Source organism: Vespula pensylvanica, chromosome 4, assembly GCF_014466175.1.
Source record: "Vespula pensylvanica isolate Volc-1 chromosome 4, ASM1446617v1, whole genome shotgun sequence".
Classification (NCBI taxonomy): Eukaryota; Metazoa; Arthropoda; class Insecta; order Hymenoptera; family Vespidae; genus Vespula; species Vespula pensylvanica.
Window position 1 is genome coordinate 4,013,818 of NC_057688.1, and position 22,582 is coordinate 4,036,399.

Consider the following 22,582-nt stretch of genomic DNA (forward strand, 5'->3'; position numbering starts at 1 on the left):
GGTGTTAAATTTGAAGTGACATTAATCTGACCGATGATATAGACGCTTTCGCTGGAACGACATCGAGTAATTCAACCGATGGACATTTTTTTCTTGCTTCGTACGAGTACAGCTGTCTTTAATGCTAACGGTACGTTTCTTTAACGTCGGCCATCTTCTATCCAGTCGGTAGATCGATTGATCTTTTTCCATAACGTTTAACGCCATTTAAATATACGTACTTTATTTCGAGTAATATGTTAAAGCGACGAGGCGACAAAATCTATCGAGAACCATTCGATTTCTGAATAGAATGTCGGCTCTATAGAATCAATATATATGTACTTGTATATAGATATACATAAGTATAGAAATATATCGTGCATATTATATATATATATATATATATATATATATATATATATATATATATATATATGTACATATGTATATCGAGTGCGATTCAACATCGGAATTTACTGGCAGGAAAGTAGATAACGGTCTTACCGGCTGTTTCACGTTTGGCGTATTCCACTGCCATCTGAAGATACTTTCTATCAACTCGTAATCGAACCTTCAAGATCGTTCAAAATACTTTGAGAGTTCCATTAAAATGGACGTGCAGGGTTTTCGATTTACCAAGAGAAAATTAATTGACTACGTTATGAGACAGGAATGGATTGATAGGAAAAAGAAAAAATGAAATATCGTTCGTTTCCTATGAATAAGTTAAAGAAATTTTATGAACGCTTTTCTGTGCAATAAATTATAGTTTGAGTAATCAGCACATTTTTTATGATGTTCCTGCTAGATAATCCTTTTCACGTGACGCATTGTTACTTCTTCTGACATGTTTCTAAGAAATAAAAACTGACAAAGTTTTTACGAAACGATGTCCATTTTCCTCGATGAATTACACACCGTTGGCTGGAATTAAGTTACTAAAGAAGTCCGAGTATTTCTGTAATTTCCATTTCGAAGAAACGTCGGAGTCAGAACTTCGTAATATATATAATGTACCTTAACATTTACGAGCAGTTGGCTTTCGTGGACACACGCTTTTTTCCACTCATCTGTAATAACGACGATCGTAAAAATAACTCCTTGGACGTGTCGTTCGAAATTCATAACGTGATAACGTAATGTTCATTGAGTATATATACCAACGCCGAACTAAAATGCCCGTCAGCTATCGTTAAACATTCGTTCACATCGATTTCAACGAAAAACGAACGCACACCTGGATAAACGATACTTTTAACGCGTTACGTTTAATCCTTTGATTCGAATAAACGCGTATGATATAGAGATTGAATTCATTCGGCTTATTTGAATTTACTTTCATTCTTTTCCTGTGAGTTCATTCTATGTGATATTGATTACTTTTACATATAACATTTCAGATTTTATACAAATTTATAGCCTTTAGATTGAATAATAAAAAAAAAAAAAAGAAAAAACGACTAAGATTAAATTCTCTCAAATAGCAAAAGTAAAAAGTAACACCTTGTCCGTGACAATTGGTATGTATTTGTGAATAATATTTTTAGGTCATGCTCGGTGAGTTCAGGAAAATATATTAGACAGCTAGCAATCATTGCCGTAAAAGATTTCTTACGGCGATTTAATCTCTGGATCTCTATTAATGTCTGTAACGTTGTTTCACATGGCTAATAATTATGTTCTTGGGTTCGAGGATTTGAAAATAATCTTCTGAAGAACGTATTATGTAAAGCTGCAACTAATTAAGAATTAATGACAAACAGCAAAAATATTTAACAAAAGATAATATTATTATAAGAATGAAGAAGATCTGTTTAAAATATATCAATCGCAAAACATATTAGCATTATATCGATTGGTTTATCAATTTTTGTTTAATTTAAAAATAAGATAATTCAAAAATATTATCTCGTTTCTTTTAAATTACAAATTGATCCAAAATAATTGGCAATTTCAGAGCTTGTAACTTCATGGATTACCAACGAATTTTATTTCATTTTTATTTTTTTTATTAATTATTAATACAATTGTAAAACTATATTTTTAACAAATTAATATAATACAAGCGTTAAGACATTTGAAAAATTTTTAAACGATGTTCGGATATTCTCTCAATTTTTTTACGTCAAGTCTTTTTTCGTCAAAGTATTTTTAAATTTAATATTTCAAAAAAAGATCGTGTTATATATATTTAACAAAAGATTGTAGTAATACTTTAATTTCCGAATAACATTTTTAATTTACTTTTATGAAAATTTTTGAGTATTAGGTACTTTGCTTTATTTGGAAATGAAAATATTTGATACACAGTAAATACACATAATCAAATAGAACTTATATTTTATTAAAAAAATTCTTGTGGGCGACTCTTTGTTACAAGCGATTATTCAGTTATTTATAACTATTTATTATAAGAGAATAACTTGGCATTATTTATTATTTATTATTAGTATTAAATATACTAACTCATACTTCAATATTTGCAATTTAGAATCTACCAGTTTTAAATATCTTTTTATTTTTTTCTACATCAATATATCGATAATATTTTCTCGCTAAAAATACGATGCAGAATATGCTATATCTCACATGTTTTTTTCACGAAATTGGATAATAAACATCCAACTTTTCCGCTAACTACAGAAAAAAGAACAAAATTGCACATAATTTTACGTGCTATTAATTTTAATAATATTATTCTACAGTATATACAATATAAAATACTATCCTGAGTTAACATAAATAAACTGGCAACCTTGACGCAAATCAAGAAAAAAGGTAAAGAGAAATATATGACTAGCAAGAAAATCCCTTAGAGGATTTACTCACGGTCTTCCTCATCAACTGTCTACAAGAAAAATTACAACGTGAAAGCTATACCAATACGAACCTTGTCCTTGGTAAAATGGGTACCAAAGGGACTTTAATTGTTTTACTTTGTACTTTGAAAGTTTTATAATAGCTCCAGAACACTTATCCGTTATATAAATCAATTCACAATGCACAAAATCATGACAAATCCCTCAACATGGTTACAGATTGACAAAGTACAATCGCAAAATTATGTATAAAAAATAACAACAATACTATTATGACGTGTATTGTAATTAAAAATCGTAAAACTAATAACGACAAAATTTACAGATTTATGTGGATACTGATTATGTTCTACGAAGCTTACAAAATATAAAGCCATTATTAATAGGAACTTTAAAGTTTACTTATGCGCGCGTATGTATATGTATATCTATATATATACTATATCTCATATGCTATACATAAGTTCGTGAATTAAATATCATTAGAAATTTGATTGATCATCGATTAATGATTTATGAATTAATAAACACAGAGCATCATTAACATATAAAAGAAGGACCAATGTCATGAAAATAATCGAAAATGCAAAAACAAATATAACGTAATAACGCCAGAATATAAAATGAAAATTATTAATGGGAAACAATGGAAAATAGATAAGCTATCATAATACTAACGAATGAAAAGATAAATGTAATTGCGTACGAGCACGACAACATTTAAACAAATGGCTGCGTCTTTAGTTATAACGCATCAATAACAAACTAATTAATTTGCAAAAAAATTTCAGCAAGATTTCCTTCTATTATTAACTTTATCCTATTTCTTAAAGAAATAAGTTGAAAAGTTTGGCCGAATAAAATTTCATATTGTAATATCTCGTTTATAAGTCCGATAAATTGATAGCAGGTAACGAAATGCGATTTCGCAAAGAGCTTAACGAGCTTTAGTCCGTGTCGCATGTTGTTCGACCGCGTGAAACGCTGCCACCATCGGAGTTTGCTCGGGTAGCAGAAAGGGGAGTCAAGGAAAGTGAGAGATAGAGTACGAGAAGCGGGTAGACGAGAGGGAGAGAGAGAAAGAGAGAGAGAGAGAGAGAGAGAGAGAGAGAGAGAGAGAGAGAGACAAAGAGAAAAGCAGAGGGAGAGAAAGTAGAAAAAAGCAAGGAGTAAAACGCAGGGCTGCGTGCCTGCCGGTAATCACGCGCCGCGGATAAAGTTATTCCGGGGTATAAATAACCGACATGTCTGGAATAAGGCATTAATTTATGTTATTTATCGCCCATTACGTAGTAAAGAAACATTCGCATGGGAAATAATGTATCATTCTCAACGCGCGTCCGCGGCGAACTCCGAGAATCTAGAATGATTCGGAATGCCAATGAACGAACGTTAGTACGTAAGTACGCGTAACGCACATCACGAAAAGAAATAAAGTCCCTGGGCCTTGCATTACGCTTCGAACGAGCGTTCCAAGCATCGGTCTTGGGCTTAACGTTTATGCCAGTGCTGCTCTCTTTTTCTTCTACATTCGTTTCCTTTCCGTTTGCTCGATAACACGACAGCGTGTCACGATCAAGTCAAAAGGCTTACAATTTGTCTATTTCAAGTAGGAAGAATTGAAATGTGCGCCTTTCCGAGACAAGGAAAAAGAAGAACGTGCAATTGGTCTGAACGTGCACGTGCTCCTTCGTTGAAGTTCAAATACTTTAGTCGTTTGATTTATATAAATAACGAATCTCCCATGATAAATCGCTGATTAATTTTATTTCAAGATAACGAATATTATGGTTAGTGAATTTTATAGCCCATTGTTATAATCCATTCGTTCTCGTTCGTCAGCAAAATAATTTAAACGAGACAAAAGCTTCGAATGCGTTTCTCGTATGTGGTAGGTCACACACGGCTCGTATTTTCTGCCGTCAGTATTTTGGTTATTCCATAAATTTCGAGTTGCCAGTCACGAGAGTCGTACGTCACGTCAACTTTAAAAGGGAGATGTCGCAACACTCGTAAGTTTCTTGTTGCTAAAAGAAAGCAAAGGAGCAGGACGAAACTACTCCTTCTTTCTCTCTCTCTTTCTCTCTCTCAGTCTTCTCTTTTCTGCCCGTTATACATGCATATATGTATACGTGCAAGTAAGTAGGGACCTTTGCAAATACATGTACGGCCTAAAAACATTCAATCTTGATTGGAGTGGTGCATACGCGACCCGTAATTTGACAGAACGGTGCACGTACAAGCGATATCACTATCGTTATGCAACAGAATCGTTGAGGTGGAAGCCAACGATCGATGATGCCGACTTCGCCGTTGGAATTATTAAACGAATACAACGTTTCAACTCATTTCAAACAGCGTCGAGCGATTTGCTTGAAAACTTTGACATGTGACACTTATTTTCTTCTTTCCTTGGAAAAAAGAAAAAAAGAAAGATCTATTGTGTTTACTAGGTTATACACCTAGATGGTATAATATTAATACGACGCCATTTTAATGCAAGATACTCAACCATTTCCTTTAAAATACATCCGACTAATATGGAGAAATATAAAATGGTAATAAAATAAAAATGCGAGAGCGAAAAAGATTAATTAATCGAATCACTCGATAATCACTCGTTTAGATCGATGGAACAACAGCATCCATCAAATAGTAGGCTATTCCCGATATTGCGACCAGTTTTCTTAGAGAAAGCGCTCGATGCCTTCTTCGCAGAATCTACGCTGAGCACGTGAGTAAAACGTGCGGTGGACATAATACAATAAATTACAATATCAAGCTTGGTATAATAGGGGAAGATAGTCGGTAATTTCTCGAAATGCCGTGGCCTTCCTCCGAAAGGTAAGAAAAACACGAGCCATTAATTCTTTTCTCCTCTTTCTCTCTTTCTCATTTCTTTGCTTGCTTGTAGTAGCGAACAGCAGCAGTCTCGTGTACATGCTTGGTAAAAGACAAAACAAATGTCGCATACACACACACACACACATATATATATATATATTGTATATACGTACGACGACAGGAAAAGGACTAACGATGTTTAAAAGAGATAAAAGAAAAAGAATGAAAGAATAGGAGAAGAAAAGGGAAACGTTGAAGGAAGTTCAGAAACGCTATATCTGAAAGCGAAGACTACCGCATTCCGGTTTAGAGCTCGCTATTAATCGCATCACGTTTATTCGTCTTTGACGCGGCTGAAACATCGGCATTGCCGCTAAAATACGCCGACCACTTCTTCGACGCGTTTTTCGAGGTCTTTACGGGCTCTCTCGACGACCGACTCTCAACCGACCAAAGCGACGACGAGTAGTCGTGGTGCGTCGAGGTAGAAGCGCGCGATATCGTCGAGCTAATTGCATGTCGGGAGCACAATTTACAGGCGCGAACCTGTCGTCCTCTCCTGTGAGAGTTCTCCTTTCTCGACATCATGGTGCGGGAAAGTTTACAGGCCTGTCGCCCCGTAGGGACCCGTCCCTCCTTTTTTCTTTTCCTCTCTCTCTCTCTCTCTCTCTCTCCCTCTCTTTCTTTCTCTTTCCCCCTCCCCCTCCCTCTTTCTCTCTCTCTCTCTTTCTCTCTTTTTCTCTCACACGTACTCTCTTTAACGCGGGTGAGGCCGATCTCTCTTTTTCTCCTTTACACTCTGCCTTCTCTCCCCTTGTTGGTACATCGATTCGTTTGTCAAGTAACTTTCGAGCTCGGGTGTAAGCCAATATTTCAGGAGAAGCGGAACCAAGATTGAGGCTAGGAAGCAATGGGGAGGCTGCTGACCGCAGAGAAGATAAATTTGTTCCGCAATTGAGACGGGCGTGCCGCAGTAAATCTTGTCTAGGAGGTAGCTCTTCTTTCCCGGCACACAGGTATAAAACTATAAATTGAGAAGAGTGTGTGAAAGAGTGAGAGAAAGAGAAAGAAAGAAAGAAAGAAAGAAAGAGAGAGAGAGAGAGAGTTCGAAGAAGAAGAGAACGACATCTACTTGACATTGAGACCGACCGCAAGTAGTTACGTTGCAAAAGAGAAAAATTTTCATCTTCTTATCAGATGAAGTCGACTTCGTTCATATTTTCTCTGACAAACGAAAAAATTTTGTAACTACATCGATATCTGTCCTTTCGTAAATGAAATTTCTTTAATCTTTATTTTATTTGTATGATTGAATTAATGTAAAAGTACGATGAATCATTGATTAGACGAAAACATATATTTATACATGATAAAAATAAATAATATTAATTTTTCGAAAATAGAAGTGTTATAATTTAGACATTTCTAGGAGATTTAAAATAAATATAGGATAGGATTGTCATCTTAAGAGAACCGGCCAAATATTAGAGAAAACTATGATGTCCAATCGTTTAGACACGACCACCGTGTTTGTCGTTCTCATGTCGGGAAATGTCATTAAGCTTTCAACGAAACAATCTTTTGTCTCCAAAAAAAGAGAGTGAGAGTAAGTACAAAGAAAAAGGAACATGTTGACGCATTATAGCTTTCTTTCAAGTGCCATTCTCATGCTTACAAATTCCAAAGAAAGAATCAGGTAAAGGAAGGGCAAATCACTACCAGCAAGCGATCCGGAATAGAAAGAGAAAAGGTGGCGTAGTTATTATCGAAAGCGTCGACTCTCTAGCAGCAAGAGATGTAATTTATAAAGTGGTTTCTCATAGCGTTCTCTGCGTAAAACCGAGAGCACCGAACGTTGCTCCGAACAAAGAGGAAACTGCCGAAGGGAAGCCGGGTACTTAAAGTGTTTAGACAAGCTGTCATCCAACGACAATGGAAAAATGAAAGGGTTTATGCTAGGCAATAAATATACTTGCGAATATAACGCGACCAGCCTTCTGATGTATACTTTTACCAAACCCAAAATATTCCTCTTTCTCAACCTTGACATTTTCCGATACTTGAAACATGTATTGAGCGTTGAATATCAAAAAAATTTTTATTCAACATTTCAATACGATTAAATTTTGAACTCAGTCATTAACTTCATCTAATAAAAAAAAATTGACTTACTTGATTTACTTTGATTATTATAGAATTAGTTTTTCCTTTCGTATTCCGATGAGTAAACATAGAAGAATTTTCGTTTTGGATTAAAATACTAATACTTTTGGGAATTTTATAATTATTTCAATAATTTAATTAATTAATTTCAATTATTTAATTTCATGCGAAGTTAAATAAACTAATATTGAAACAATAGTAGATTCGCTTAAACTTTACAAAGCAGAGAACTGGCATTAAATATAAGCAAAGCAAGCCTTTAATCGACTTTGACAGTCACTGAATCAGTCTTTATATTCCGAACAGATATCCTCTTAGGATGTCTTTCCTGTAAGTATTAACAATTTCTTGAATAATTTATACAGTTTTTTATTATAACAGTGATACTAATTATTTTGTTTGCATTTTTCTCTTTCAGAACTTCATTGTAAACGCGTATAGCAATGAAGTAATCGAGTGTTTGTATCGTTAAAATAAAAATATGGCGAAATAAAAGCAGTGTTTGTTCGTTCGCGTTTTACGATTTAAATATCAAGTGTTTTTACATCGACTGCGTGCAATGTAATCGTTAGAGTCAGTGTTTATTCGTGTTTTGCTTTTTTAACAATCACACAGAATGTATTTATAAAAGACAGTAGAGTTTCGCGAAATAAATTCAATGACCATCTATTAATAAATAACATAATATCATAATTTATTCTAAAATCAAGATCTATATTAAATACGAGACGTATAAAATATATAGGAGAGGTATCCCTAATTGTGGATCACTGAAATTGCAATGAACCAATATGCACACGAAGATAAAACAAGCACAAAAGTATTCCAATGTATCACTTTTTTTCGTGTATGTAAGTAGGTTCATTTGATATTTTCTCACTTCGGTTACTCACTTCTTTCAAATCATCCTTTCCTATCTCTTCTTTCTCTTCTTCTTTTCAATCTAGATCATCGAGGAAAGGACTATTGGATGAGATTCTTGGAATGGGGCCTTGAGCGAGTCTCCTTTTTGCAGTAGGGAAAAATTGAGCTCGATTATAGAACTCTGGTTTTACTTGGGCGCAATTAAATGTTTTACCGTGGATTTCGTTTTATTATTCCTAAATTCGATTAGAAAATTTGAAAGGCGGATTTTAGAGTAATCGCCGTTAGCCTATGGGTCTCCATATGCGGCAACCTACACGTGGTGAGACCTGGGTCGGTATTACTTGCGATCGAATCGAAATCTATATCTAGCTTATATAAATACTATCGAACGAATGGCTGCATATATTTTCACGTTTTCTAAAATGTTTACTTTTGTAGATACTTGAACATAATATACCTCAAATGAACATGAATAATTATATTTAAATAAATAGTTACATTAGATTACATAATGAAATGATTTCTTGTACAGTAATGTAACGAAAAATTGATATTTTTAATTAAATTTCTTCCAGATTTATTGTAATATCTTCTTTTTACTGTAATTTCTGTCACCCACACTAACTCGATTATATGTTACGCGAGAGGAATATAAGCTACTTACACAAGCTTTATACACCACATAGTGGGAATAGTGTTACCCTATTGCGCTTGTAGTTCATATTTTGTTCGTATCTGTCGCTAAAGTCACATACGCTATGAGCGAGAGGTGGTGAACAGCCTTAACTAAATGGTTATCGAATAATGGTTAAGAGATGACGATGATAGTCCATATCGTACAATGCACATATAACCGATATGAGGGATCTTTGTCCGAATGAACGTAACTGAGTGATGGCTCGTCTGTATACATTAAAATTTAAATGAAGGCACAGAGAAATACGAAATCGCAAAAAGGAAGATATAAAGAGAGAATGAGAGAAAGAGAAAGAGTATGATTGAGGTGAACACAAGAGTGAATCTTAGAGACATGTAGTAGTACACGTTAATACGTTTGATACCTCGACTACGTAATCTTTCGTTGAGACAGGAGGTAATTAGCGGTAACGGACGGTTACGTCCGATATACGAACAATGGAACATCGGCTATGCGATGGGTTGTTGGAAGAGGGGCGATGGCTGAGCGAGTATGATAAATGAATGGCGCCTGACAAGCGACCATCGTTACTCGATGATGGATAGCTGGCGGTCCGCTCCCTAATTATTTCATACTTTGCAATCAGAACGATAATCCATCTGCGGTACCTGCAGTCTGTCACGGATAAATCATCGGTTATCATTTCTGAGTCACAACACGTGTGCCTAGGATGCGCCATATCGACGCCGCGAGAACCCCGTCGTTTCGATCGAGCTCGGATTAATGCTCGACCAGTGATCGTCGGACGTAGGCAAACGAGAAAAGGTAAAAAAAAGTGAAAGGTCCGTCTAAATCTGACGTTCTTTTGAACTCGCGCGTATGGATCATTCAAAGAACAAAAATTTTGTTCTCTCTCTCTCTCTCTCTCTCTCTCTCTCTCTTTCTCTCTTTATTTATCTCTATCTTTTTCTCTTTCTTTCTCGTCAGTCTGACAAAATTAATGGTTATGCGATAGCAAAAACCTACTTCCTTTTAAGGGAAAAAAAAAATAAGAAAAAAGAAACTAAAAATCATTTAATGTTGAAATCTATCACAGACCACAAAAACGTGTGATCGTAATTAAAAATCATCCGTACTGATGATTCATAATAGGTGTATCACCATGACTACATTCATGATTTACAAAATATAAGCTTTGTACGACGGACATTTTGAAAAAAAAAGAAATCTCTTGAGATGAGATAATAAATCAAGCGATTCGAACGGACGTAGTTCTCAAAGAGGCGCTGACCGTTACGAGGAAGGCTATCAGAGAAACGAAAGGCGTAATTACTCGAGAAGCGAGTAAAGGAAATCTTTCGGTAGGAGCAACTGGATTGCGTAACTACCGACATGATGATTCATCGAATTCGTTCGTTTCGCGTTTTAAAATGTCGGCCCACACAAAAAGAGGTTTCTTTATAAACACATATATACATATGTATATCTACGTACTATCGTACACGCATACGATATATAAATACATGTATGTATATATGCATGTACGATGCGGTCGCTCGCTTTCGTGCGCGATTATCACTCCGTCGTCTCTGCCACCGCATCCGTTTAAGCGGTATAAATAATTCAACGGGATCCTCGCGACTCACGTCGGACATTTATTGCTCTCGTGATCGAACGTAAAGACAGCGGGAGAGAGCATAAGAGCGAACAAGAAAGAGAAAAAGAGAGAGAGAGAGAGAGAGAGAGAGAGAGAGAGGTACAGGTCGCAACGATGAGCAAATCGAGGCCTGTCCACGAAGTGACGTCGATGCCACCTCGTTCGCGCACACGGACCACCACAATTTATGTCTTCTCGTCATTTTACGAGCTTTACCGGCCCATGATTTCTATTTGCATTTGCCGTCGACAGGCGGTGTCGCTTCTATACATGGATCGTGGTCGTTTCTTGCCAAAGCCCTCTCTCTCTCTCTCTCTCTCTCTCTCTCTCTCTTTCTCTTTTGACTCTTTGCTTCTATCTTTTTCTTTTTCCTCTCTCATAGCTTTTTCTTTTTTTACGATTACGGTGTAATCGTGAATAGACAGGTTTTACGACATTCACGGATTAATATTCCTCTTGGCTCTGCTCAATTGGCAAACACCAAGACGAACCACAACATTTTCTCGTTGATCCATCTCATTGGATGGGATTTTTATAACTTCCAAATGCTTGCAAACCGACCAACCAATCCCTTCTTATCCCCTCATGATTCAACAAACTGAGAAAGTACAAGGAGAATATTTTGGAAGTTGAAATGATCGATTATGTAATATTTTTTCAATTGTATCGTATTGTCGATCTGACTTATGATTATTTCCGACGTCAATGACTTCATTACATCATACTGCCTACAGATAATTATGTTCGATACATGTATCTTATTTTTCACTTTATCTAAAAATAATGAAATAAATAAGTATTATTATAATATCAAACTATATTATCATTAATTAGTTAAAAAAAAATATATATCTTGATGGTAGAAATAATCGATTCAAGAGTCTTAGGAATGTCAAGTGAAACCGTAAATATTGCCCGGAGCTCGCATCTATTCAACGTTCAAGCCATATAACGATTATTTCTGATCAAAGAATACTTATATATTCAACGCTGAACGCGTTTACAAAGGAAGGAGAGACAGTCTTAACGAGTCATGGAAAAAAAGAATAAAGTAACGAGTTATTGAAAGTCTTAAAATAACATAAAAAAAAAGAAACCTAAAGAGAAAAAGAGAGTGTTGGTAGAATAAATAGCTAGATAATAAAGAGACAGTTAGAGACATAGATAGGTGGACAAGTCAGATCGAGAGATACACGCGTCAGAGTTTCGAAAGCGTGTTAGGAAGACAGAGAGAAAGAGAAAGAGAAAGAGAGAGAGAGAGAGGGAGAGAGAGGGAGTGAGTGGAAGAGAAAGAGGAAGCCAGACAGATAGACAGACAAAAAGAGAAAGAGAGAGAGAGGGAGGGAGAGAGAGAGAGAGAGACAGGGAGACAGAAACAGGACCGGCAGGGCTCGGCTCTTTGATGTCGCGCGTTTACTTTACGACCGAAGCATGATCGTGACAGCATCGAGCTGAATCGTGGGTATCGTGACGTCATAACCATATACGCAGCCCTTAACCAGTCTCTAATCCCTTTTCCTGTCTCTCTCCTTCGCAAACGTCCGCTCGATGCGGCTTCGATGTTCTTCTTCTTCTTCTTCTTCTTCTCTTCTTCGCCCCATACGTCGTCATTCCTGACTCGACCACTACTATGCTTCACCCTTCTTTCTCTAATCCACTAACGTCGGATTGTTGGAAAGGGTGCTCTGGCAATAGGAGAGCCTAGAAACGCGCTTTACGAGCCTAACGAGCCTTTCGACAGCTCGTCGCATAGCCATTTTACGTCGACGTACACTTGGCTCAACTCGACTCGACTCAACTCGACTCGACTCGACTCGACTCGACTCGACTCGACTCGACTCGACTCTACTCGACTCGACTCGACTCGACTCGACTCGACTCGACTCAACTCGATTCAACTCGACTCTATGTCGTCGTATAAACGTAGCCGTTATGAAGCACGTTTACGATAAGATACGACCCGCACCTTTCGCCTCATGTCACTGCTCTACGGATTTAACGTCGAAGATAGTAAACGTATTGCCAATGTCGATACCAGTCTTGTCTCTTTGGTTCCAAGATACCAAAGAATACCTCTCAACTTTTTCAAGATTATCTTTAGAATTAACTAGAATTCGAACTTTAGAATTAACTTTAACTTCGAAGAAAGATTTCGAATGATTTTTTTTAAATCGGTCTTGATCGTTATTGTATTATAAATTAACAATGAGTATACGATGATGAGTAAAGATTCATAGAGGACATATTTCAGGAAAAGTAATTTAGTAAAAGAATTGAATAAAAATTATATAAATTATGAAAATGGATAAAAATGATAATTCAATGATATAGTCAAACAAAAATTGGGATCTTAAAAACATATTGACAACATTTGTTTGGAAATGGCATCTTTTCGATTGGATGGATGATCCGTTGATTTCATTAAAAAAAAAAAAAAAAAAAAAAAAAAAAAAGACGAAAAAAATAAAGAAAAAAAACCTTTCGAGTCTCGTCTCCGAATATTCAAATTCGCGTCGAGACATTCCGTTATCGTTATAAATTCAATATACATTTTAGTACGTCGGTCTCTACAATTTGTGGGAGGAGTCAGAAAGAGAAGTGAGAGTTTCATGAGACGAAGCGCTTCGTTGAGACGACAGGACTGTGCTGGGATTGGCGTTGCTTATTTAGGATCGCTCGAGCATAACTTCGACTTCCGTGCTGTAGCACTTTGCGATTGCCTGCCTTCCCCTCGTTGTTAATTGAGAGCGCATACAGATTGGGAGGACACTTAGCGCGGTTAGCGATCGCCACGGCTACTTTATTTACGCTCCGCTCTTCGTCACACACGGTAGCACTTTGCGTTAACCGACTACACAAGCAGACATGAGCTTCTATCCACTGGTTTCCATGTTTGCGAATGGTTCTTGTTCTACGTAACCATGCTGGTGCTAAATGTCGGCACGTAAAGGAAAAATGATTCTCTTTTTGAAATATTCGAAAATTTTTAAAAGAACGAAATCAATAAAAATGATAAAAATTAAATTAAGAAGCTAAAATTAATCGGTATGAAATATTCTAATAAATAAATATATTAATAATATAAGACTAATTCGACAATTATCAATCTTTAATTTTTTTTTTTTTTTAATAAAACACTTCATTTATTAGCTTTATTGCATATCTGATTATTTCATAGATACAAATACCATTCGACGAGAGATAACCATCCGAAAAATAAATTGCATCCGTATGGTGCTAGGACGATTTCTAAAGCACTATCCAAGAACCATATGGTATCACTTCGAGAACAACCCACGAGATTTTTTGGATACCTATATTTCATGAATATCGCAAAACCAGCAACCATTTTTTTTCGTATCCGGATCGTATTCGACGTGGTCTGCGCAATAAATCCAGTCAATACGAGGTACTCGTTTGTAGGACGGTTTAAGGCAATGTCCGGTTCTCTTTCTCTCTTTCTCTTTCTCTCTCTCTCTCTCTTTCTCTCCTGTCAGAAAAAAAATCTCTTTGAATATTTCATTTCGACGCGTTAAGCCTTAACTTAGTCAATCAGAAGACAAGCATCGGTCTGTCACAGTGCGTTTATAAACGCGCGACGACCCATGCTTCTCCTTGTCCTTAGATTCGAACGAACAGCTGTACCGAATGCACGTATTCATGTTTCTAAGAAAATCCTCTTTTTCTTTGTCAAGTTGAAAATATTCTGTTTAAATAAGTCTACGCGGCAAGTTTCTCGAAGGAGAATAACGAGAGACGACCAAAACGTTTCCTCGTTCCGCTTCGCGTTTCAGCTTTAGCGTACGAGCAATGTTTAAGTAAGTACATATATCTCGTTGAGTATCTCCGTGAGTTTTGAGTATCACGCAACAGATTACGTCAACGTGGAACAGGACTCCCTAAGGACGTGGTCCTTGCTTGTACGCGACGTCAACGCACCCTCTCGTATATTACATGGAATATAATGTGAAGAAAGGTTTACGCGTATTGCATGAGATAGGATATAAGAAAAATCGTCTCTGACGTCGTATAAGCAAGAAAAAATTGCTTTCACGCTGCATTCCATTTATGTTCACCATGACCTATGAAAATGTTGGACTTAAAAAAATATGTTATTATATTTTATGACTCGATTCTATTCAGAGAGATAAACGAGTCCTATCTTACCGACCTAAATTTTGATCACACGAATACATTACGAAAAATTGTATTCGCTAAAGCGTTTCTGCTTTATTTATTTATTTATTTATTTATCCTCTTCTGATATACGCATACGCAACAGTGAAGATAAAGTGAACGTAAAAGGTTGGCATTAAAATGCAGAGATTCGTATCTATTAAAAGAAAAATGTAAAAGTTCCCCTAAATTCCTTTCCTTTCCCTTAACACATTTTCACGAACTAAAAAACGTCTTGCGACGTTTTTATTTTCTTTTCTCATTCTTTATAAGAAATGAAAGAAAGATAACGATTTCCGGTTGACGGGCATTTCGACGGCAAGAGCACTCGGCGAGCCGCAAATTATTCGTATCCCTGTGGATCTCCGAGAACTGCTTACAGTTTTGTAAAAAGCTTTTGTGAGTTTATCCCGGTCATAATTTCAACTTTGCCGCTGACGGTGTTTCTACCGTCGGGACAGGAGACGACCGGATCGGGAACCGTGCCGGTGGCGGAGAGATAAAGCGAAGAGGGCAAAAGAGAGGCCCCCTCTGAAATTACAACCTCGTAACTCCCAGTAAGGGAGAAAGAGCGTATGTGACAGGCCTGCGGACGGGCGGACAGCTCGCGCATGCTTTCCGGGAATTTTATAGCCATCAGGGGTGGTGTTTCGAGGGTGTTTCGAGCCGAGCCATCCGACGTTACCTTACGGGGACTCCGTTACACGGTTCCCGCATTCTCGTAAACAACCACACGGACGTGCTTATCGCGTATTTCCCTCTATACGTATATATATATAACTATATACATGTAGGTGTAGATGTGTGCATGCGTACGTATGTATGTATTTTGGCGCATTACTGAAAAAATGTATCGATCTCGTGAGGATCAAATATTTTATCAGACGATCGATGCTTCTTGCATCCAGTGATGGACATTAATCTAACGACTATTCGCCCGATAGTCATCGCGCGTGCTGTGAAGAGATTTAAAAAATAATATACTATGTTTTATTATTATTTATATCATATCATTCGTATACTTATCACATTTTATGTTCAATTTTTTTTTTATCTTGATATTAAGTATATTACGTTCATATCTATATCTTCAAATGCTTGAAACCATTTTTCACGAGAGTCAAGCAAATCATTCAAGAAACCTTCGAAGAGATATTAATGATCGGAAAGGTTTCTAAGCTTAACATTGCATCGGTAGCACCTAATCTTCGATCATATCTTGTACTTTTCTTCTTTCACGAACGAACAGTCATCGTCGTTTTAAATTACGTTGATCGATTAATCCTACCGGTTGATCTACATCGGGCCTAGTCGAGTAGAGACGTTATCAACATCGTCGGAAATCCGAGTACACGAGGGTGACCGCATTGTAGAAATCACTTTCCCCAAAAGGATGAAAATTGATTCGGTGTGTGCCTCGTGGTTTACGGGCACGCGCGCCCACAATATTGCCCTCTTCATCGTGACGTGGCAGTTTACGCGCTCCACCAGCTAAATACCAGAGTTTTTCCGAGATGGGTGGGGGGGTTGGCCGCATCAGCATCACCACTACCACCATCACCACCACCCCATCACCACTACCACCATCACCACCACCCCATCACCACTACCACCATCACCGCTAATACCATGAACGTCTATACTGACGTTGCCGGAGGGTAACACGCTCGCTCGTTCAGATCATTCTACTTCGTTATGCGATCGATGGGGAGAGAAACCCGATGAGCACTTTGCTTTCCCAACGCGAATTAATTCTATCGTTGAATTTACGCGACCCCGTTAACGAACGTAAACGCTATTTTTTTCCTCCGCCGCTATGTGGAAACGAAACTCATCCGAAGAGATTTCTCGGTTCGTTCGAACACTCTGTTGAAACGTGATTTATCTCATCAATATACGAGCAGATAAAATAACATTTACGTTCGGATAACGATTTTCCTTTTCCTATTGATAATTCACCGTAACGTCTATAAAAGAAAGAAGACATATCAGTCGACCCAGATCTCAGAAAATTAATCCCCGAAGTAGCGATCAATCGAGAATCGAAAGAAGTCACGAAAGACGTTCGTCGAAGCAATAAAGTCTCCTTTAGAAACGCCACCGGTGAGATATTTTATCGGAATAAAAGGAATGAAAAAGAAAAGTGAGAAAATGGCGAGGTATGAATTATTTAAACTGAAGTTGTCCATCTGTTCCGGTAAACGGGCTGAAAACGGCGAAAGATAGAAACGGATAGACGATAAAAAGAAACAAGTTGCTAAATGAAAGAATTAAGGAGGAAAGATAAAGTACGAAGAAGAAATAGATCCTTGGACGAAAATTTCGGTACGTACTCCTTGCGTAGCCATGGGGTCGTTCGTGACTCGCGCAAGGCTCCAGGGTCGGGACAGTAAATCAAGCTTGGAGTGAACTCTCGGTGGAGGCAAACAATGCGCGCGGCGTGACGAAGGCATTGTCGAGTTTACGCCCCGCGGGGCGCTCTACGGCTAACATCCAGAGCTCGCTTCGCTCACCATTATGGAAAGGGAGGAAGGAGAACGCGTAAGGGAGAAAGAGAGAGAGAGAGAGAGAGAGATAGAAGAAAGGAGGAAGAGAGAAAAGAGAAGAGAGAGAGAGAGAGAGAGAGAGAGAGAGAGAGAGAAAGGAGGGGCGTCCCATCAATTACACGGGAAATTGCGCTCACATTATTTATGTGCGTACACACATATACATATACATATACACATAGACATATACCAACGTGTATAGCGAGGAAGTACGAAGGAAGACGGGAACACCGGGACGGAGGCAGGACTAGGGCACGTCGCCCAGTGCCGTGCCACGCCACGCCACACCACACCGCACCGCACCGCACCGCACCGCATCGCACCGCACCGCACCGCACCGCACCACGCCGCAGTTCGCCGTGGAGGTTATCGATGGCCCGACAAAGAGAACATAAATAACGCCTTTTGCGCTGACACGCATGTATATGTATATGTTATATACGATGAGGACGCACGCGCGCTCTCGTACTTTCTCGTTCTAGATCTCCCTTCTTTCTTCTTATCCTCTTTGGTATACGTATACGATGATGTATAACTCGGGACAGTGGAACACCTAATGAAAGAGAGAGAGAGAGAGAGAGAGAGAGAGGAAAGTGACCGACACACGAAGAATTTAACCTCCGTTAAAGGAAAGGACACGTTCGGAGGTTTGACGCATTGGAAGAAAAGTCGAGTGGAGTAAAACGAGAAAGAAAGAAGGAGAAAAAGAGAGAAAGAGAGAGAGAGAGGGAGAGGAAAGATGGATATACGAAGCTGCCGAGTGGGACGACAGCTGTCGATTTCGTGCAGCCCTCGTGCAGAATGCGCCGACGGAGTCGCAACCGGCTACCCATAAATAACACGCTCGTTTCTGGAGCATACGAGAAAAGAAAAGAGAGGAGCGTGTGAGAAAGAGAAGAGAAGGCTACCTTCGAAGATAGGAAGAAAGGAAAAAAAGAAATTGAGAGAGAGTCGGATGAAAGAGAGAGAAAATGATTCTACGAAAGATCCTACTCTTCTCTGTGCGTGCTTATGGTTGACGTGACGGGATTAGTTCATTAGTCGTAGATTATACTGATCGTGTTTACACGCGACTCGATTGACGCTAACCTCTTACCAAAGTTTCGTAAAAGACGAGGGGAGAACGATGACGAAAAGCGTTAGCGGGATAACTAGAGCTATCTTTTTCTCTTCCTTCGTCGAAAATACTATGCTCTCCCTTCGAAAATCGTGTTCAAAGTCGACGACGCGATAATGGCTCTCACTGAACGTGCCAGACGCGCTCGATCGCTTTTACAACACGTTCGATCCCGTCATCAATCTAACCCGTCGAATAGAACAATGTTAATCTGATTAACCCGTCCCTCGTGAAAAATGATTCCTCTTTGTTTTTCTCTTTTTTATTTTAAATGTTAGAAAATTTCATAATGATAATTATTATCGTGTATGCTCAAAGCTCATTTTTCCTTTTTTATATACACGTGTGTACATACTCGTTGTAAAAAGTGATTATATGCTCGCATTAATTAGGCTATGCTAGATTTGAGATTTTTTTGTCTAATAAATAGAAACTGAGGACAAGGAATCGAGGTTAAACATTGCGACCGACTTATCTAGATTGCCGCGATTTTCTAGGTGAGCACTAATTTAGTGTAAATAAGTATACAAAGTGTGCGCGCGAGTTAACTCTTCGCAGAGACGACGACGAACTGCTCCTGAGAAGGAAATTACGAAAAGTAAGGCTGCGTGAGAGAAACGTATAAATCGTAGACGCTAACGCGTTATAGCACCAGGCACGAACCGTTATTACCGAAAGCCGATAACGATAACGTTCGCGCGAACTCTTCTCTGCTATCGTTAGAAGCTTTAAACGCGTTGCTCTAACGATCACGTTTGTCCCGTCATTCCGACGGCAATCAACTTTAAGGAATAATAAATTTGAAGACACGACGTGCTCGTAGTAATAAAGATTTGCGAATGAATTATGGAACGGACGATCAATATCTGTTACGATAATGTCAGAGATGATAATTACGCTCATAGTACCAATTACGAACAATTACCAGTCGCCATTGACACAAATACATTTAACTCCCGTCGATTTATTTATAATACACATTTTTTTATAAGTCAGAATAGTTGAAAAATGTTGATCCTATCGATCACACCATTCCTTAATAAGAATCGAGAAAGTTTAAAAATTCGATAATTTCTTATCGACTTCCACGTTGCTTGATTAACTCTCACCCTATTCAGTGCATTCATTCACACGGTCGATCTTCGTTGTTAGAGAAGCCGATAGAACATCAGGAGGATCTCTCCGCATCGTGTATAGTGCGTTTTGTTCCGGTCTATAATTCTTTTTACTCCCGCTTCGGCGCATATATTCCTATAAATCATTCGACTTGGTCTGTAACTGCGAGAGTGCCATAACGTTTAATCGATTTGCACACGACAATGTATGTATAGAGGACGCTTCATAAACCGCTCGACCCCGATACGACGACGGTGAGCATTAAAGAGACACACGTTGCTAACTTTTATTCCGGTAATACGGATCGTTGAAAAATAAAACGATCACGAATTTAAAGCTAAACAAAGTTCAGATCATTTTCGACATGGCTTCGTTTCATGAATTTACAACGAATAGCAATATCTGAACATTTTTAAACATCTATGTGCAAAAACTCAGACGAATATGTATGTACGTAACAATGCCGCGAGTAATGGCCGGAAACATAAATTTTACAAACGCTACTCGCTCGGATGTCTCTCACGAAGAACGCGAGACGATCGACCTCGATACAAGGTGTCGCGTTCTCCGATATTTATAAAGCTTCTGCGTACAATTCGCGACGTATTGTGAAACTGTGATGAACCACAGAATATTTTATTCCTTGGCATTTATGTTTTCAACGATGAGTTCTGTTTAGCTTGCAGATTCACGTTTGATTATTGATAACGATACTCTATCTTTTCCAGCAAATATTTCATAAAATGATTTTTAAATTGATTCATAAATCTCATAACGTATAATAACTGTATATTTCGACAGCCGTATATATTTTCGAAATATTAACGACGATTCTTATCTATCATTGATTAATTTAATTTAATTATTAACTCCAAAAAAATTTAAAGATCTAATATCTAAGTAAACATAATCTCCCTTTCGTTCGTTAAATACCAATCCATATTTTCTAAAATAAGTCGAAATAAAATCGAACGAGGGATAATATATCTGCTATCCATTAAGTACCTGTAATAAACTAACTCCATCGTGTGGTCTTTCTCTTCGAAGATGTTGGATAACCATTGCTTTCTTCGAGAACGTCGATAGTAATTTATCGTTAGTGATTCATCGGTGGTAAAGAACAGGAAGAGAAGAAAAAGAAAAAATAAGGAAAAACGAAGAAAAAGGAAAGACAGGTGCAAGGCAGTACAAGTGGGTAGCAGGTTTAAATCATTCGTCGGTTCATCATCCTCGTAGCTTTCGAGAGGCTGACAGAAGCAAGGCAGAAGCTGCCTCGTCGAGTCACAGATAGTTTCGAGATACTTACCCAGGGTCTCGCTCGGTCGGCGCCGCATAAACACGTCGTCTCTGTCTCTTCTCTTCTCTTCTCTTCGATTTTGAGTAGAGAGGATGAGAAAGAGAGAGAGAGAGAGAGAGAAGAGAAAGGGATCGGATAATTATACAGCGCTCTCGTCGCTCACCAAAGCGTATCTTCTAACTAGCGCTAATAACGCCGCTAATGCTCTTCCGTGGAAACTGCTCGTATCTAACGGCCACTTTGGAGCGTCCAACGCGTTCAACGGGAAAAAGATAAGATAGAAATAGCAGCCAGAAGGTAAGAGAGAAAGAGAGAGAAAGAGAGAGAAAGATCGCAGCTTTCTCACGACAGAAAAGCTCTCTCTCGCATCGTAAAACGCGACTTCTCTTGCTGTGATTATTAAAATCGCGTTAAGTCGAGTATGCTGCTTCGAGGAAGGTTCTTAAGCTTTTGCGACTAAACTTTCATTACCCAGAGCGTTCTTTTTCCTTGTGTGCCTTTACCAAAGCTTTTGCTGGAGCAAACGAAGCGTTTACTTATGTAAAAGCTTTGCTGCTGAATAAACAATGGATCGACATATATATATGTATGTGCGCGTGTGTATGTGTATTCGAGAAATATGTTATATATATATATATATATTTGTATAACATAAGTCGCTTAATACATGTATATTGAAAAATGTCTATTTTTTAGCCAAATTCGTAATTATAGAACGAAATTCTAATCATAGAAGCAATTCGCTGGTCGAATCTGTGAAATAAATTATCCGTTCTATTTTTTCATCTGTAGATTGATATATTTTATAATAATTTGTTTGTATGAAACAATATTATATAAGACATGAAACTGGAAAAGCTTTAAACATAAAATCAAATTAATAATGACAACTTGTTGAACAAATAAACAGAACAAGTTCAATAACGCAAGTAACCAGGCTAACAGCGCGCGAATTTGATTTAATAGGACTGCAAGAGAAAAGAAATGTTTCTGATAACAATCTAAATGACTAAGGTGTCCAGATGGAACTTACAATAAATATTCGTGAGATACTTGCAAAATATTGAACATTCCAGAGGGATAGAACGGTACGCTCGACAGCCTAACATCTTTTATTTCATCGACAAAGGCGGCAACCTCAAAGAGATCACGTCAGAAATAAGGTCATAAAGAGTAATTACATCTTGTAGTCGCCATAAAGCCATAAAACCCGACAGCGTCTCGACAGCGGCCGAGCAAGCTTATAAGTTATACCACTTAATTACTCACATTCACCTTAACGGATAATCGAAATGGTTCTCTCCTCTGATATTTAACGCTCTCCGAAAGCCCACCCCTATCCCCATACCTCTTTATATATC

The 22,582-nt window shown here is 37.9% G+C and overlaps 1 long non-coding RNA gene across 1 annotated transcript; it reads left to right on the plus strand.

Annotated features, from left to right (window-relative positions):
* The first annotated feature begins 1,098 nt into the window (after nt 1-1,098).
* On the plus strand, nt 1,099-3,171 carry LOC122628444. Its single transcript, XR_006327048.1, has 3 exons — nt 1,099-1,333; nt 1,530-1,539; nt 2,688-3,171. It is a non-coding gene; the product is annotated as an uncharacterized LOC122628444 (long non-coding RNA).
* Nucleotides 3,172-22,582: the final 19,411 nt, after the last annotated feature.